The sequence below is a fragment of the Spinacia oleracea genome, chromosome 3 (genome assembly GCF_020520425.1).
Source record: "Spinacia oleracea cultivar Varoflay chromosome 3, BTI_SOV_V1, whole genome shotgun sequence".
Taxonomy (NCBI): Eukaryota; Viridiplantae; Streptophyta; class Magnoliopsida; order Caryophyllales; family Amaranthaceae; genus Spinacia; species Spinacia oleracea.
Window position 1 is genome coordinate 37,972,913 of NC_079489.1, and position 5,432 is coordinate 37,978,344.

The following is a 5,432-nucleotide window of genomic DNA, read 5'->3' on the forward strand; positions in this document are numbered from 1 at the left end:
GATCAAGCCTTGGTGCATCGAAGTCACCCAAACCTTCTGATCCATCACCCAAATCTTCTGATCCATCCATCCAAAACTGGGGACCGTTCACCCCTCCAACACTTGGAGTATCACAATCATTTGGGTCTGTTTCACAACCCATCAAACAACCCACAACTGCTAAAAAACCCACCCTTTCTACATCATCTCCTTCAATGGTTGCATCACAATCATCCATGCCTCGGTCTACTTCCATGATTTCAAAGAAAAACTTAAGACATCATCAAAACTAGCTGTTACCCAGTCAAAACCATCCTCTAACCCATTACCACAATCAATTTCGCCAACTCTTACAGGAGCATCACAACCGCAAACAAAGGTTGCACAAAGTAGATGGTCAAAAGGACCTTTGTTTCCCAACCTCATTGAAATAGCAGCACAAAAAACAGCAACAACGAATCTTGCAGCCTCACACCAACCTACTATGAAGCCTAACCTGCAGAGTACTACTCAGCCTACTGTGAAGCCTATCCTCAAGCCTCCTATGCAGCCTACTACTCAAGCTACTGTGAAGCCTGTCATAGTTACCCGACAGCCTTCTCTGGAGCGGGACAAAGCTGCCCAACAACTTCATAAAGTTAGACATCAGCCTGAAAAAGCTTCACTCACAGGTACCAAACCACATTTGGAAAAAAGAGCGTTTGTTGCACCCATGAGGGCAACAAAATCTGTGATGTCACGACCTCCTACACCACCAATCACCATGTCAGGGAAAGATCGAGCCGGGAAGCTTGCTTCTGGTCAGGTGCCTCCAACTTACATGCATGTGAGTGAAAATGCATTTCAAAATCAATCTCCTCCATCCAATCATATTGAGGCTGAAGTTATGCCAACTTATAACTGGGAGGAATCTGAAGAATCAGCTCCAGAGAGTGATGAAGAATTGGATGAAAATGAAGGAAGTGATACTACTGTGAAAAAATCAATACCTCGACATCGGGTTATTGTTCAAAATTGACCGTATCAGAGGGAGTTTGATGAGAAGAACGAGGTTATAGCTATAGGTAAACATGTCTCTACTTAATTTAAATATGGAAACTGTGAATTATATTGGTGATTTTTTCTATCTCATTTAACTCCATATCTCTAGCAGATGCTGAAGGAATACACCACCTTGTGAAAGGTTCGGTTATGCCTCGAGACGTTTGGCTTGATACACCGGGATTCAGATACATTGTTAAGTTCAATTAATTCAACCAACCTCTTCGAAAAGGTGGTAAAATCCTTGTGAGTTTCCTTGGAGATATTGCAAAAATAGATGACATGTGTCCAGTGGGATTGGAAGTTGGCGTGATCTGGACGCTAACTTAAGAGCTAATATAGTTAAAGCTATTCGGGTATGTGGATTTATCCTTCTTACACTTACATTAATTATAACAATAAATCCTAAAGAGTTCACATTTGGGGATAAAATGGAAACAAAATCATCAAAACATATTATTCTCAATGAAATTCTTCCATTCCAAAGAGAACTACTCATACTCAGTTGCATTTTACACGTCTCTAATGCACTACTTTGAATGCTAGCATCTTTCTAATCGACAAATAAGATAAAATTCCTGTTAATACTCACTTCAAAATAATTAACAATATCCATTATTCATAGAAATTCAAATAAAAAAACCACCAAATTAGAAATAAAGTAACAAAAATGCATCAAAAGAGTCACCTTGGGAAATGTACATCTGTAACTACATAAGTTTAACATCTCAAAGCATAAGAGTGTCATCAATTATTCGAGGAACTACCGTACTATATTTCACTATATATCTTAACACTTTCTAGCTTAAATAATTATTGTCAATTGGCCATGGTTAGACTTCTAAGTTACACTTTCTAATTTATTTAGTTACACGGGAATTTAATAGTTTAAAAAGTTAACTAAATATTTTGAGCCTTGTATTTAAACAATTCTTAGCCTTAATACTATTTCTTAGCCTTAATACATATACGATGTTTGAATTAAGGCCAATTTACTATATTCTAGATTGCCAATTTAGTAATGAGTAGTGACATGACTGGCATCAATAGAGGACTCGAGAGCTCTCTTGCTCTAACTTCCTACCCAATAGAACCTTAAAAAAGATGTCAGCTTCCTGTATACTCAACCCAGCAGAGAGCAGCCCATCTTTTTGAAACAACTCCCTCATATTATTATCTCTATTATTTCTCACAGTCGCAGAAATGAAACGAAATCAGAAAAACAAATAGAAAGGATGACAGGTGAGCAATTGTAAATATAATATCTTTTGATTGGAATCAATTCCATTTGATTGTAATTGATCACTGATTGGTCAAAGTAGTCTAAATTAGTTTGCATGATTGACGGTAAGTTTGGCACTTCTTCCGTTTTATATACTTGCAACATAATTTGGCACTTCTTCCGTTTTATATACTTGCAACATACTTTTTCACACAGTTTAACACTTACATTGAGTCCTTTTTCTTTGAAGAAACATTTTGTGATACCTGATGGGGAGCTAGTTAACACATCACTTTTAAACCGCAAGGACAGACCATGGAAGCAGCATAGATACACATTGAAGAAAAAACATTTCGATCCAGTGAAAACTCCAGAACAGAACTTTGCCAATCTGCCTGATGGAGTCTCCTCTAAGAGTTGGTCGGATTTGGTTACATATTGGTTTACACCAAAGGCCATGGTTTGTTACCTCGAAAGATCCTAAATTTAGTAAGTTTAATTTATTTTATTCATGCTAACATTGATTTCTTGAAACTAGGAAAAATCTGAACTTGGAAAAAATGCTCGAGCATTACAAGACCGTAATCACAAGAGTGGTGCTACAAGCTTTGCTAATCGAAGAGCTGATTTGGTATGATTTTCTACCTTCTTTGAGTTGTTGCATTTTAGTTACTATAGATTCTAAGTAGATAGGAACATAAAACACAAAGATACTATAATCAGCCCTACTCCACAAGTTTGTTTATTTATTTGTTTCCTATAATTGCAGAAAAAGAAAGGGGAGTTTAGCGAATTGGCATTTTACAAATCAGTTTATGCCAAAGGTGGAAGCTTTGAAGAGGGCACACCCTCTCATCAATTTATGGTATCCATTGCGTTGAGCTTATTCAATCTTTCTCAAATCTATGCGAACTCCTTAATTCAATATTTCTCTTTTTTATAGTATCCAACATGATATGTGAAGACATTTCAATTTTTGAAAAGTGGCCAAATTCTTATTTGCTTATTTTCTCAGTTCATTAGTTTTTAGCTAGGTGAATCCTACTCTGCACTTTAGTTTAACAGGATCGGTAAATAGTGTCACTCTGGCGAGTTCATACACTCAGTAGTTGAACTGATCTGATCAGCACTGTTCTGATCAGAACTGATTTGATCTGAACAGAACTGATCAATTCTGAATATTTCTGTTTCGATCAGATCAGTTTTGATCAGATCCGTGCTGATCAGATCAGTTAAAACAAGGCCTCTGATATCTATATATGTATATATTTCATTAGCATTAACAAATGTAACAAGGCCTCCGATCTTTTGTCTTCTAGAGCTTACACTTCTGATATTCGCTTCTCATATTATCTAACAGGAGGAAGCAAACGATGAGGTCCAAGAAAACCTTGCGAGTTCCTCTTCTTCCTTGTCTAGGGTTGAAATTGAGAATGAGGTCTTTAATAGGCTTATGTATAAAGGTGAAATACCTAAACGTCCTCTGAATTATGGGTTTGGAGTGAAACAAAGTGACATCTTTGGAGTGGAAGGTTTGCTAAGGAAAGAAGGGTCAAGCTATGTTAACAATGGTGCCGTGGAAGTGGAGAACATAAAAGGTGAACTATCAGCTGTAAAGAAGCAAAATCAGGAACTTGCACAACAAAATAAAGCTCTAAGCACGAAGTTTGATGAAACAACGCAGTCATTTAAAATGATTGCTTCTTTCTTAGGACAAGTTTTGAAGGAAGTACGCAAAGGAAATGTTTCATCAGACCTTTTAGATGGTGCGGAATCAGCAATACATATGGTTAGTCATTTTGCTTTAGAAACATGCATGTCTTACCGATTAAGTATTTGAATATTTGTTTTAGTACACTCAATGTAAAATGTATTCGACGTGGCTTATTAAAATAGTTTTTGTAGATTAATGATGATTCTGGTGGGAGTGGTGAAAAATAGGCCGAGACATGAGATGTGTACACTATTGCCAAAAGCAAGGTAATCTTATATGGACTTAACTATGTTGCTAAGCTTGAAATTTTTTGCGATTTGTGACCATAAACATGATTTATAACCCTATGTTTTTATGGACACATTCTGAACCTGCAAGCTAGATTTCCTTACTGTTTGAATTTGTTTGTTGTTCTACAACTTTATTGAACCTGTATAAAGCTCTGATTGAGCGTGTGCAAGAACTTATTGATTGCACATTACATTTTTGTTCCTTTTTGACTTTTTTTGTACTTGGTTATGGTGTCAGTTGTTGGGCCATGTTGGCTAAGAAATGAATTTGCTGCTTTGTGATCGACACTAATCTATTGTTATCAGAATTAACTAAAGTACTGAATTAATTAATAGGCCAAGTAATGAAGTATTAACTGATGCTCCATTTGTTTCGCTGCTGTTTTTTAACAGCACCAAATTAAGAACCCCACCAGAATGTACTCTCACACCAAAACTGCAAACCTGAACTTTGCTACTGGCTATAATTACAGTTATGGCATTTAAAACCTATTGCAGCTGTCAAACAAGGTAAAAGATAGTAGGGCCTAACAGATAACCAATAGTTCCAGGTCATGGCATCTCCTAGCTCTTACAACTTCATAACTCTCCACCAAGATGCTTGCAAGTGCTGCTCCTACTGTTCTGTTTTGAGCAACGGCTGCCACTTGGTGCAACCCTTTGCAAATGCGTCTTTGCTATCGTTACAAAAATAATTACCGAGTACTAAGGGTACAAATAAACCACCTACTAAGTATAGAAAAATGGCTAAAAACAGCTAGAATTGATTCTGTTCCTACCTTTGGTGCATATAGGTAGTCCTAGGTAGATTTAACCAAATGATGCATAAGTTATGCTCTTGCATCACAACATAATTCAGACATCTAGAGAAGCTTGAGAGTTGGGGAGCAAGATGAGAAAATGTTTGGATATCCCAGAATATCTTCTTTGTGTAATGTGAAATTGCAGGATTATCAAAAAGCTGACCCACAACCAAGTAATGACCTCCTTCCTATAACATATTCAGAAATGTAAATGGAAGAATATTTTGTTACTCTCCCTCTGCGATCTTTGATAGAAGCATCTTTACTCGAGGTGCCCGATTTTTTTACTCGAACCTGAGATAAAGTGTCACAGCAAAGTGTTGTTCTTTTCTCCAAACCCTTTACATTCTGAGATAAAGTAGCAGCCTCATAGTCCCAGTAGC

General features: G+C 36.9%; 1 long non-coding RNA gene across 1 annotated transcript; it reads left to right on the top strand.

Moving 5' to 3' along the window:
• The first annotated feature begins 2,565 nt into the window (after window positions 1–2,565).
• On the top strand, window positions 2,566–2,873 carry LOC110781143 (uncharacterized). The gene is made up of 2 exons (XR_002531651.2): window positions 2,566–2,702; window positions 2,781–2,873. It is a non-coding gene; the product is annotated as an uncharacterized lncRNA (long non-coding RNA).
• Window positions 2,874–5,432: the final 2,559 nt, after the last annotated feature.